This window comes from Sinohyriopsis cumingii, chromosome 3, assembly GCF_028554795.1.
Source record: "Sinohyriopsis cumingii isolate HCF-2022 chromosome 3, ASM2855479v2, whole genome shotgun sequence".
Lineage (NCBI taxonomy): Eukaryota > Metazoa > Mollusca > Bivalvia > Unionida > Unionidae > Sinohyriopsis > Sinohyriopsis cumingii.
Window position 1 is genome coordinate 65,407,209 of NC_142963.1, and position 14,627 is coordinate 65,421,835.

Sequence of the window (14,627 nt, forward strand, 5' to 3'; positions counted from 1 at the left end):
TTTTTTTTCAATTTCTTCACCGTCACAGTCTTTTCCTCCTCTTCCTCCTCACTTTCTTTCCTTCTTCTTTTCTTCACCTGGCTGCTTTCTTCCTCTGAAGAATCTCAGTAGTAAAGTGGGTCACTTTAGCGACAATGGGAATTAGCATTACAGACCCCCCTTGGGTCGTTTTAGCGACAAGGGAAATTTAACATGGAGAAAAATCGTGGGTAGTTTTAGCGACAAGGGGAATTAACATGGGAATAAATCGTGGGTCACTCTAGCGACAAGGGGAATTAACATGGGAATAAATCGTGGGTCACTCTAGCGACAAGGGGAATTTAACATGGAACTACAGTGTGGGTCTGTCTAGCGACAAGGGAAATTAACATGAGGAATAGAGTTTGGGCTTGTCTAGGGACAAGGGGAATTGAACATGGGATTTTTTTTTTTTTTAAATTTTTAAAAAAAGGGGTAGGCAATTGAAAAGTCATTCTCTTTTCGAGAAATATGGGTGGCCCTGAAAAGGGCCTTTGGTTTTTCCTCTTCTTCTTCTTCTTCTGCTTCTAATTTCTTCTTTTTCTAAACCAACTTCTTATTTTCTCTCCTACACTCTTTCTCTTCTTTTCTTTCTTTTTTTCTCCTCCTCTTCTTTCTTCATCTCTTCCTCCTCTTCTTTCTTCCTCTTCTCATTTTCTTCTTCTTTTTCAATTTTTTCATTCCATTTTCCTATTCTTATCCTTTCCTCTTCATCCTCCTTCTCCTCCTTTATCTCTTTCATGACACCACTTATTATGTCCTTTACTTTTCTTAAGTTATTAATTTCCATCTTTAGTCGATGGGGACTATAGGAATAGTGGTCTTCATTCAGTCTCACTAACATCTGCTCCATCATTCCTAAATTGTCTAAAACGTCTTGTAATTTTTGCATTTTGTCAAGTTGGTTCGAAGCCATCTTCTTTGTAGAATGGTTTGAACGACGAATACTGTGGATTCTTATACGAAAAGCGCGGACGTGAAGGAAAACATCCCCCCTAAAAACATAAAATTTATCTTACCTAGATCATGACCAAACAACGCGCGGACTTGAAGGAAAACATCCCCACTTTTCTCATTTCATATAATAAAACCCAAACTATACTCTCCACATACGCTAAGAAACAATAAAGAAACCCATAATCTACTATTCACACAAACTTACTTGAGCAGTTACAAACACAAACACAAACACACAAACACATACACTCGCACTATGAATAAAGAGTTAGTGTTTTTATTCACACTACTCTACCTACACACTGGCAAATTGATGGTTATTTCTTTTCTAGAGTATTGGGGGTAGCCCTGAAAAGGGCTGTTTGTTTTTAACTTCAGAGGCCCATGGTTAATGGTGGCACCTTCCGGGTCTGGCACCACAGACACAACGTCTACTCCAATCATTAGTCCAATTCACATGACTCGTTTGAAGAGCAGACGGGGGTGAGTGGCTTCACTATTCCACTCCTCCGTTTGCGGAATAGTGAACACTTCTTCTTCCCTCTGTCTTCTTTGTCTTTGTCTTCGTTGTGATTGTGGTTCAGCTACAGGCTGGCGAGATGTCCTTGCCTCAGGTGTCACCTTGCACACAGGGTTCATCATAGGGTGACACCTGATCTCTCTCTTTCTTTCATTCCCTTCTTTCATTTTTCTCTCCTCCTCCTCCTGTTCTATTCTCACTTCTTCCACAAGGGCCTCCGCAGTCAGCTCGTTCAGTAGGTATCTGGCATACTCCAGATGCATCTGAAGTTCCATCAATTTAGTCAGTCTGCTGCTCATTTTTTACTGTTGATCAATCAACAAGGGTAGCTAGACTGTCCAGCGAGTTTCAATTTATAGTGAAAGTGCGGACGTGAAGGAAAACATCCCCCTAAAAACATAAAATTGATCTTACCTAGATCATGACCAAAGAAACAACGCGCGGACCTAAAAGAAACACTCACTCACTTTTTATGCTACCCATTACTATTCTAAAATTTTTTTGTTATTAACCACTTCAATAGACTATCCACATATGCAAAGCAATCCAATCTAACCCCAAATATACACCTCAAACACCAAAAAAGACATCATTTTAATCTACTGTCCATATCAACGTACGTGAGCACTTACAAACACAAACACACAAACACATACCCTCACATTTTTTAAAAAAGAGTTAGTGTTTATATTCACACTACTCTACCTACACACATTGGCAAATTTATGGTTATTTCTTTTCTAGAGTATTGGGTAGCCCTGAAAAGGGCTGTTTTATTTTGTTTGCTATGGCAATCTTTTAGTTTCTAAGAATGCGATGTCCTCGGAGGATAGACTTTCTGGCAATAGGTCTGCTTCTTCGGAAAGAGAAGAAGAACTCTTTGGTGTCGATACGACAATCGACAAAGCCTCTATCAGGTTCAGGTTACTGCTGCTGCTGCTGCTGTTGTTGTTGTTGCTGCTGTTGCTGCTGTTGCTGCTGTCTCTGAAGTCTGTACTTCTCTGTCCATTCTTCTTTCTCCTTGTTCACTTCTTCTCTGAAGAGGTCTTCCATCAGGTCTTCAGTGACTTTTAACATTCTCACATTCTCTATTTCTTCTGGCTTCGGTATCAGACTGTGTCTGACCCTATGCAAATTCACGTAGGCTTCGTTTAGCTTAGCTAGTTTGGAGCACATCTTCGTAGGAGGATGAGACGACAATGGATGGTTAGACTGGAATCAACCCGGTTCTTAAAGTCAAAGCGCGGACGTGAAGGAAAACATCCCCCGCAACGTTCAGTGAGTGACATGAGAGGGATAGTAAGAAATTAAAGAGCATCAATTAAACATTCTTATAGCCAAACAAAAGACAAAGGCATTTTTTTTCAAAACACAACATTTTTTATTCAAAAATCACTTAACACTAACCAACAACATTTCTAACATTTTTTAACAATAATCCAACATTATAACATCAAACATTTTTCTCAATTCACAGTCTACTTTAAACAGGGCTGACAACGTTGTGAATGAAATTGTGATTTCCACTGTTGGAAATCATTAGGCCATTGATGGACGCTACGTTTCCTAGCTTGAGACAAAAGATAAGCATAATGGTCACAAAACCATCTATCTACTTTCACATCGTTTCTAGAAGAAGAACGAGGATCAAAATGAGTCACTAAATGTTCTAAGGAATAGCCCATGCTGCAATGATGCAGAAAATACACACAGTACTGTCCACACACCAAGGAATCTGTGCCTTGTAATTTCACATTATTGAATCGGGTGGTCTGAGCATTTCTTCTCATAAAGTCAATGATATCGTCTTCCAAAGGAGGCAATCCGTACGAATCGAAATATTCCACACATCCTTCTTGAGGAAAGTAGACGGCTACCCAGTGGGTTCCTGGGAGATGACTGTCGTCCGTGTTGATCACGTAAGCTAGATGGTCTTTAGGTTTGCAATGAGGGAGTTCATCTTTAGCACAGACGACAGGATACCAGGAAGCCGTATACGAACTGTGGTTCAAAAGGTAACAAAGTTCCCAGGTATCCATGTTTTGTGTGGTTTTTTCTTCTTCACAGGTAATAATAAGTCGTCAATTCGATCCTGACTTTTTGCTTGAAAATGTCTGACAAATAACCGTTTCTTCGTTTCGTCTCCTCACTCTGATTTAGGAGAGCTTCGATACGATGGATCTCTTGAGTGGTTAGTGGTGGACAAGAATGTTCACGCAAGTCTTTATACCACTGGTGCCACACGTCTTCGTCCGAGATGACACTCCAAGCCTCGTCCAGATACTCGTCCAATTTTTCTTCTTGACTCAACATCAGGCATTTATCGTGTTGAATTTGACTGGGATGATCGTTTTGACATCCATAGCAATTTTTCTTGATCAATTCCGTCATTTTTTCGACCAAGTGTTTGGCAAAACAGCAGACTAAATGGGCTTCTTGTTCTGGCCATCTTGACTTCATCATGATATCTTCTTCGTCTTTGTCTTGGGATTCTTCTTCCACGGTCTCCTCACATTCCATCTCCAAAGTTTCTCCACTAGGTAAAGAGGGATAACAGTCTTCCATGGTTTCTAGTAATCTAGAATGACTTCTCTCAAACTGTTAATTTCTATGGTATTATCGAATTCTGCATACAGAATGATGTTCACCGTTTCATCAGGGTCTCGGTCTTTAAACTGAATTTCCACACGAATCTGGCCGGATTTTATAGGGTGGAAATGTCCCTCGTCGCTGCCTTGGTCTGGAGTGAAATCAAAAGCCCACAAAGCATAGCCTCCTGCATAATCCTCGTACGTAATACCGTGACTTGTATTGGTTCCTAACTGTCCGGTGGCTTCGTACAAGGACAAGTACGATCTCAAGTAATTCTTCTTGGTAAAGTCAGGTTCAAAAGGTCGGGTACACAAGGTTTTGCCATCGCGACTGACCTCGATTTTGGACACGCCAAAGTGTTGAAAGTAGAAAGGATTTTTTTCGGCAGCTCCGTTGAAGGCTGTATTCTCGACGATACCAACGATTAAACGTTTGGGTAACTGTCCTTGGAACAGATGATCTTCGATCATGGATCGCTGTCCCTTGGGAATGGTGAAGGTTTTCACTTCCACGCGTCGTATGGGATACTTGGCGGTCGTTCTGCTCAACGTCTGACTGATGTCGTTTCCCACTTTAGGTAACACTTCCACACGGCGTACGTAGAGTCTGGCTTCTTGGATTTTGGTTTTGTAACCGTCACTATCAGCCATTAAATGGAAAGCGGTACTGCTACGATTCAGTCTCAGGCGGACATCCACCCCGTTCAGCAAATACTTTTCTTGCAACCACATGTCCAAATGCAAACGATCCATCAGTTCTAAACTTGTGTCGACTCCCGTGATTCTCTTTCTTCGTTCTAGAAATCCATCATTGTTGTCTTTCTTTTCATCAGTTTCCAATATTTCAAACTTGGTAGGTTCGTCAGCTTCCCATACCACACAGGCATTGAGATGAGTGTTCTTGGCATCTATTCCGTACGTCAAGAGATTTTCCAGGTAGGCACGATAAGGGTAAGTATCCATGCTGCTACTGACCAGTTTGTTATTCAAGTACAAGTCCACTCCACTGAACAAGGAATGCATGAAATTGTTGACGGGAGCTACTGCTTCATCGTCTATAGGACCTCCAGTCTTATCTAGAACTTTGACTTTCAGGTACAAGTATCTGCTATTCAGATCGATGTAATCTTCGGGCTGTCCTTTGATTTCAAACTCGATGGGAGCGGAATCCGTCAAAGAGGAGACGGGGTGAAATTCCACCCACTGGGATTCTTGCATGGTCATCATGGTGGGTGGGGGGGCATGGCAAACAGATCCAGTTCCGACTTGGAACAAGCGCAAGACTCTCGGTGCATCATTGTTTTGTTCTTTCTCAATAATCGTAAACGTCTAAGTCTCGAACGGTTCTTCTTTTCTTGGCCTTTCTAGCTTGAAGTCTGGTGAAAGGGTGTTTTCTGCGTCGTCTCTTTCTGCCTTGTCCTTGCTGAATGCCTGACTCGGTAGCGTGCAGGGCATTTATAGGTGTTTCTCGGCGACCCAAAATGTCTTTGCCCGTTTGCAGCAAGACATTTTTGCCTGCCCTCATGAAGGCTTTTTTAGGGTTTTGTTTGTCGATGATGACATTTTGGAGAAATTCTTTGCCTTGCGTCAGTGCCGCATCTTTCAAGGCGTGCAATCCGCGTGTCACCATCGGTTTCAAGACTGGGGCCACCGAACGAAAGGCCGATTTTAACATATCTCCTAAACCGTGTCCTCGCTGTCGAGCAACCCCTCGGTACACTGGATACATGACTTAAGAGTCGTGAGAAAACCGTTTTCGAAAATGGAGTTTCACCTTGACTTTTCCTTTGGTGAATGGAATATTTTGTCCCAAATCTCCTTTTATAGTAATGTTGACCGTGTCCAAATACGACTTGCTGACAGGCAAATAGTGAGGATGTACAAATTCGGGTGGACGTGGTAAGTGTTTCCACCTTCCTCGTCAGCGTTCGTGGCAGAATCCACTTTGAAAGGAATGACACGCAGTAACGGCACGGAGGTGTGTCCCATCACGTTGTACTCCACCACATCGGAATACACGAACATCAAATTCAGTCCTTGATTCAGTTCTACCGGGGTACGAAATAACTTGCTAAAAGAATCGTTGTCGTAAACGATGGGTAATTCGTTTTTCTTCATTATGGTCATTCTCATGTTCATGTCTCCGCCCAACATGTCAAACAATTCAGGACAAAATAAAATGGACACGATTTTACTCCGTTTAAATTTCATCGAGAACCGACGAGCTGCTTTGTGGTACTCCATGGTGACACTTTTGTTGATATGCTCCAAAGCTTTCAGAAACACGCCATTAAACCTGGTGGCTATGGTGCTGACCAAATGTTGACCACTAAAACAATAGCCTGGGGGAATGAACAAGTGATAGGTGGTGTACTTTTGTGTACGGGATTTCTTGTCATATTTGACATTGCTATCCATCCACTGTTGCATTTGCTCGTCATGAACTTCCACATCAAAAATTTTTTCATTGGGAAGGACATTGAGGACTTGGGTCGGGTGAATGATTTCTACTAAAGCCACTTCCCAATGGGCTTCGTGATCTAAGGGGATGGCCTGAGGTAATTTGGCCGTGTAACAGCACAACGTGTTGTGGGGAAACACCTCCATGGAACTGTCACTGGGTAAGGTTAAGTAAAATTGGTTTTGGTGACTCATAATTCCAGAGTTCTGTGGCTGTCCGAGGGGTTACTAGACGTCAGAGGCGTGTCTCCGTCTAAAATGGGGTTCTGATTGTGGTTGGAGTGGTGACTGACACTGGCACTGGACACAAGGTTCCCGTGGTTCCCGTTCGAGGAGAATTTCAGGGAGGAGTTAGGAAGCAGGTAACCGATGCAACTACTCAATAAAATGGTCCACAATTGTTTATCTCCTTCTTGCAAACTCATATTGGCAATGGCTGCCCCGATGACACAATACACCACGAAGATTTGACAGAAAAAGACGATTTGCGTTTTAGGCACACGTTCTCCACACCACACCCACAAGGGTTGTTTTTGTAAATCTTGCACAGAAGAACTAGGTGAAGGAGGAGTGGTTGACGTAGCTGCGTCTGTGTGAAAGGGCATGATGGTCACTTCTTTTTATAGTCGATGACTTGCGAAGCGTCGATCCAAGAATCAAAACTGGGTGGATATCCTTTCCAACGTACTTTGACTTCTTTGACACGTCGTTTGCCCACTTTACGGGTTCTGCGTTCGAGAATGCTTTCGATGTCGTATACGTCGTCTTCTTTTTTGGTGACACGTTGTAACTCGGGCAAATAATACGTTCCTTTAAGCACTTCTCCGTTCATGTCTTCCAATTTATAGACGGCAGGATGACGGCCATGCACTCGTCCAGTGACGCGAAACAATTCGGTCGTCCAGTTAGGTAAGTAACCTTTGTCGAAAGTGCGTTTGGTTTTGCCAATGCGCACCCAATCTCCTACGGCCAAGTCTCCACTTTTCTTGGGGACAGCCCTCGTCGGGGACGTACCAAACAGGTGCTCAAACACCAACACTTCGTTCTCGGGAGTCACGTTTTGCGGGGCACGTCCGATGCTTCGATGGTAAGATTGGTTGTACGCTTGCACCAGGTGCGGTAAGATGTCGATGTACTTCAGAGTGTGGTGATGCGTAAAATATTTCCACATGCGTTCTTTCAAAGTGCGTTGAAAACGTTCCACGATGCTGGCTTTGGTTTCGGGATTCTCGGTGGTAAAAAAATGAATGTCACGTTTCTTTAATTCTTTTTGGAAAGCTTGGTTCAGAAATTCGGTGCCTTTGTCCGTTTGCCATCGAAGAGGGTGACGACCGCTTTGTTTCAACACCCGTTGCAGGGCTCGCACTAACTCGCTGCTCGATTTGGAAGTCAAGGGTACGACCCAGGCAAATTTGGAAAAGACGTCGATGACACAAAACAAATATTTGTAGCCACGATTGTAGCTGGCCAAATGAGAGACATCGGCTAAATCGGCTTGCCATTGATGATCGATGTCTTCCACTCGGGTGCGACTTCTGGCAAACTTGCGTCGAATGGGTTTGTGTAAAGTGTAGGTAGCTTGTTCTTGTAACCATCGTTGCACTTGAGGTAAACGGAGACTTTTCAGTCGAGTTCTGGCAGCACGATACAATTTTTGAACTCCCGCGTAACCTGCAGGATGGGAGGGATCGTAGTAAATGCTGGCTAAGACTTTTTCCATTTTTTGTGTTGGTTGGTGTGTTAATAAGGCACCCACTCTTGGAGGATGCTACTCTTTTTCTCTTGGGGTATTCTCTTGGATTGCAATGCTTTGCGTGTGCGACCGGCAATAGGTGTTGAAGAAGAGGATGTCTGAGCGGGGGATATCGGTTCTTGTTTCACTTCTGTCTTCACTTCTGTCTTCACTTTCTTTTTATCTTGTGATGAAGAAGGGGTGGCCATCATCTTTTTAATCCATCCAGTTCTGGAGGCAGGTGGTGCTGTTAACTTGCGTACTTTTTCTGGTGGAGTTTGAAACCCTTCTTCTTCTTCTTCCCCTTTTTCTGTCTTAGTCACGGGTAGTGGTGGTACTGGTATTGGTACTGATACTGGTGATGGTGCTGGACTTTTCATCAAGGTCTTAAAATCTTTCAGAGTGGGTAGAGCTGTTTCGTCTAAAGCTTTCTGGTGAAAGAGTTGCAGTCGTTGCAAGAGTTGACCGTACTTTTGCGATTTTTCTGTTTCGGACAAATCTTGGCGATCCATCAAGGACTGCAATTCGTGTTGTAACTCGGACATCTCGCTCAAATTGGGATTGGGAGGTAAATGCGGGGTGCGTTGTTCTTGCCACCGATAGTATTCCATCCGTCGTTTGTAAGGCACTAAAGCTAGTTTTCGTTCTTCCATGGGGTTGTCAGGGGTCGATTCTGAGATCTTGGGACTTCCGTGACCTTTTTATCTTGCTCCCACCAGTCCTCCCAACATGGTTCCCAAGACTCCTTTCAGTATGGGACCTAACAAGAGGGGTAAAATACCTCCACGTTGGACCAACATCTTCTTTTTTTGACGAATGGGAATTTTCTTTTGAACCATTTGGCGAAGAACGTGACGATGTTTGCCTAAACATTGTTTCTGGTGTTTGGACAAAGGCATCGTGCCTTTCAAGACGTTCAAACAACATTCGCACACGGTGTCGATGACCTCTTTGGAGGCCGATTGAATGAGTTTTTTTCGTAGAGGTGGAGACGCCTTCGACAGGACAGATAACATGTCCCCATGTTTGACTAAACGTGGTGGCAGTCCTTTCCTTTTCTTTCCTTGGGGTTTTCTGGAGGGTGACATCTTTGAGTCTTTAGGAGCACCAAAAACACTGATACCCCGACTTGGTCACAGGCCTTTTTTACACTGGAACGCGTCGCCACTGATTGTCTTTACGTCGTATTAGTTTGAGGACAGGCATGACACGTCGTGCAGGGGTACGTAACGGACTAAATCGAGCCAGTTCTTGCTTGGACAAATCCAGTAAACTTTGTAACATGCCCGATCTTTCTTGGACTTTGATTTTGGGAGAAGGTACTTTGTGAGCAGCAGCCACTGCCACTAAATTGGAGGGTCCTGCCACTGGGGAAGTTCTTTTTGGGGTCATCAACGGAGAAGTTCTTGGTGTGATCAACGTCTCCAAGTACTCTTCAGTTCTTGGTGTCATCAACGGAGAAGTGGATGAACGTGAGGCTGCCGGAGACGTAGTCACCGCCGTGGCAGGTCGTGGTTTGCGAGTGTAAGGTTGCGTCCTGGCCGAAGTGCCTCTCTTGCGACTAGTTTTCTTCTGTGGGCTTTTCTTTTTCTGGGGACTTTTTCTCTGTTTCTTTTTCTGGGGGCTTCTTTTCTTTTTCTGGGGTGGAGTCTGGTAAGAGGAGGGTCCTGCCACTGGAGAAGTTCTCCTTGGGGACCTGGTCTTTTTCTTTTTCTTCTTGGGGCTTCGTTGGACTTTTTTCTTGGGGATAACTTTGGGGGCATTAGGATCCCATCTTAAGAGAGAGCGAATGATGACCCCGCCTAGAGTACCACTCCCTCCAGGTTTCAAAATAATTTGTTTTTTGGTTTGACTGTCGATGCGGGGATCGGCCAGTTGGACCAAAGCGACTTTGTTTCGATCGAAAAGCGTTTGGTTTGATGAGGAATCTGAATGATTCCTTGCAGTAATTGACGTGCCGTCACCGTGAACCATCGTAAGTCTTCTTTGAGACTAGCTTCTAAGACACGAGCCCGTATTTGTGGATTTTTTTCTCGACTGATGCCATACAAGGCACGAATCAATTTGACGGGAAGATGCGACTGAAGGGACGTCATGTTCACACTGTGTGAGACAGACGAAAAGGGTCTGAGGTTTTTATAGATTTTTTTATGTGGAGTGAAATTATGTCGAGGACGGAGACGTGTACAGGACAGGCCCTCCGTCTTGGCACCAGTGGTGAAACAAGTGGGTACGAAATCGCAAATCCTCGGGGGTCGTAGGTTTCAAATCGACGAGTAAATAGGCGTGTGGCGTTTGAGTGGCATCATCGTACGCCTGAGTCAACCAAGGCGTTCCTAACTGTTTGGCTAAGACTTGCACTTGCGATTTATCTCGAGGGCTTTTAAACAAGACCACGTAATGCGCATTGAGACTGATGGTGCGATGGGCTTTACTTTGTTGAAACAAATTTTGGGTGATGTAAACGACACTGGCATTACGGTGATGCCCTTTGCGCGTGAACCACAGTTTAATTTCTTCTTCGTCTTCTCCTAACATGTCGTCGAAAATGACCAAATGGGTTTGACGGGAGTCAGAGACGATGCCGTCGTCTTCTTTAGGAATGCCTTCCACAAACACGATGGAATAGCCTTGACTTTCTCGCAAGAGGCTGTACGCCGATTGCCACTCTTTGTAACACCACACGATCCGCTGAGGCCGATCGATCAAATGATGTTTATGTTCGATCAAACGTTTGACGAATTCGGTTTTGCCTGAACCGCTAGGTCCAGCAATGAGCATGTTAAAGGGATGGCGAAGATACAAAGCCTCCCAACTGGCACGATCTAAGTGTTCGTCGATGACTTTTACAGTAGAGGAAGAGGGAGCAGAGACAGCAGAGGTAGTCATTGTGTGAGAAATGTCACTTGTGACACGAAAACAAACAAGACAAGAGTTTATATACTTTTTCAGAACACGTTTATTGAATGTTTCAAACATGAATACGAAAGACAAAAATACATAAAAGCCAAAGGCTTAAGTACAAGGATAAAAGGCACATGATAACCGTTAACGTGGAATAAGCACAAGTGTCTGTACAACAACATGTTTTGGGTAATGTTCTTACCAGTTTTATAGTAGGGGGTAAGGTCACACAAGTGTCCTCCCGAAAGGGTCTTTCAGGCCTGTCCACGACAGTCCCGTCCTGGGTGACGGGTTCTTCTGGCACCGTCACTAACACGGGTTGAAAAGTAACTTTTTTCCTTGAACAACTCTCGTGCATACTGGGCCACTTCTTGGGTCCAAGCCTCAAAATCCCATTCTGTCAAGGCACGGACATCTGTCCAATGGGGGTGTAAGTCACAAGCTACACACACATCGTCATACACGTCTTGGGTAGATAAAAGTTGACGAATCTTTTTTTCCCGTAGAGGTCGAGAAGTATCCAGATGAAAACGCAAGGCTTTGGGCAAAAGGAGTTTTTCGTGACCATTTAAGGCCATTGAGGTGGTAAGTACTGATCGTAAAGAGTCCACAAAGAATCGGCTGGTAAACGAAATCCCAGAAAACAAGTCACTAAGACACACACCACTTGTCGACCCAAATTGAATGGATACAGTTCTTGTAATAATCGATGGTAATGATCCACGGTTTGAATATGGTCATTGAGTTCCTTCCACGGAATCTGTTCAATGACATGTGACATAAGTCGTGGCATGGCAGCCTGTTTTTATATTCTCTTTTTTTCGGATGCAATACACGTACTTTCTAGCCAGAGATCTTCGTTCTCCAGTAGGGAATTTAAATGTTATATACTGTAACCGAAACGTCAGAGTTCGTTTAGAAGTTTCGTCTTCCGCTAAGCAGATTCCACGTAACAAATGTTGGTAATCCTTTAACTCGTCTTCCTGAATACGTTGCAGTAAGTGAATGTCGAAGTAACCAAAATTATGAACATGTACATCATTGGCGACCTCAAAGTTTTGAACAATGTCTGACCACTGAAACAATTTCTGACGAATCAGTTTTCTTATACCATTCAGGTACCAGTGGTTAAAGGTCTGATGACGTAACGGATGCAATTGTTCTTTACGTTTGACTTGTATTTTCACCAGCTCTCGGTAAATCCTTTCTCTCAACTCCTCAGGCAAGCCCAAAATATTCTCTTGTAAAGTATCCATAAGTATATACACTGTTTTTGGAATCCTTGGGTGGTGGCCAATAGCCTCGTTTACCTTTGTGCCTGATATAATATCCACTCATAATGAGTCTTCTTATACTTTGGAACAGAGCATAATTTAAAAACGGTTCAATAACTTTGCGTTTGCGTTTCACTTGTATTTTGATCAGTTCTCGGTAAATGCGTTCTCTCAACTCCACAGGCAAGGCACGAATATTCTCTAGCAAAGTATCCATGAATAGGTCATACTAAATCCTCTTTGGTCTGACACAAGAAATGTATCGTTTGCACAGACATGGTTTTACTTCAGTGTCGAATTTAAATCGTTTAGTCACTAATTTACACATTACAATTCGTTCAGAAGTTTCCTCTTTCACTAAGTTGACATTGTGAACAAGATGTTGGTAATTCGTTAACTCTTCCTCTGGAATTCGATGCAGTACGTTTACAATGTAGTAGATAGAATCGTCCATACCAAACCATTCCTTTTTAATACCAGGGGGTCGTTGATCAATGTCTGTCCAATGGAACACTTTCAACTCAATCAGTCCTTGTATAGCATTCAGGTACCAGTGGTTCAAACACCGGTGACGTAACGGATGCAATTATTCTTTACGTTTCACTTGTATTTTGACCAGCTCTCGGTAAATACGTTCTCTCAACTCCACAGGCAAAGCATGAATGTTCTCTTGTAAAGTATCCATGAACAGATTATGGTAAGTTACTTCAATGTCTCGGTCCCACTAAGGGTAAGTAATGACAATTCGGTGACCATCGAGCATGTTCTACGTAGGCCGAATCTTGCGGTTCCCAGTGGTGAAGTGACACACCGCAACTGAAGCACTTGACTTTATCTCCTTCACCCAAGTAGAAAAATCCGGCTCTGGCTAATTCTTCGGGGGTCGGTCCTCCCAGATACTTAGGCCATTTTCCTTTGAACGATTGAAGACGATTTTCAAAGTCGCAGTATTCCGACAAACGCACAGGGAACGAATATTCGTCTTTCACAGGTTCGTTTCGATGAGGGTTGAGTGACATGGGCAGGAGTTTGCTCAGGGCTGGATGACATCCCTAGAGGGGTAGACGTGAAGGTGAACATTCCCCTTTAAAACGAAACCCAGTGAAATGTCCAAGAGGACGAACGGCATCACTTTCGCATCCCTCAGGTTTGACACGCACAGCATCACTTTCCATGATAGGGGTCGTAAGAACAAAGTTCCCATGATGCTTTACGGCATCGCTCAGGTCACAACGTACAGCATCGTACCCATCGCAAGGCTCACAATCGCATTCCACTTCAGAAGCCTCACACTTGAATTGTGCCTTTCTAAACAACTTGTTTTGTGTTTCTCTGAAAGTATTCATCTTGTTCGCTCGGTCTTGGTAGTCACAATGAACGATCGATCTTGCCTAGGGTTCCTTTTTTATATACAGATCAATACCGACGTGTCCATACGGTAAGGTGAAATGATTGGGAAGTCGCACTCGCTTCTGGTACACGATTTGATAGACTTTTTCCAAGGGCCGACTGACGATGTGGTGAGTGGGTAAACGTACAATCTTGTTCGGTTGATAGGTGGTCACTTTAAAGTTTCCATCCTCTCCCGATTGCAAGGCTTCTTTCAATACCCTAAAGTTGACCACTCGACTGGTACGATAATTCAGAGTCAGTCCTTTCACTTTGCACGTCGTGTGCACTTCTCCTTGTTTGTCACGGTATTCGTAGCCGTAATTTTTGGGACCACCACTGACGAAACTTAGAATCTTGTCGTCGGGATGTTCGTGTGTCCAGGCTCCTAAACGGTCTCCTTCGATGTCAGGGTGCTGTTGACTCGGGTGATGGATGTAAATGCAACTGTCCGTGTCAAAGTACAGGACGCGTTGCCCTAACAGTTCAAAAGCTTCGTACAATTTTAAGCGAGCATGAGCTGTCACGTAAGCCGCAATGATGACATTTCCAAAAGGGTCGTCTTGTACAAAGTCCAGATCTTCTTCGTAATTGACCAAGATCAAATCCTCGCGAACGACGTCCACGTGTTTCATGTATTTGGTTTTGTCGTGAATCATCTGGAAGTAGCGGGAAGGTTCTGTCAAATATTCCGTCTTGGGTAAACACGGTCGTTGTGCCATTTTACCCCACAGGCAATTTAACATCACTTTGGCAAACGATCGCCTGCCTTCTCTTTTCTC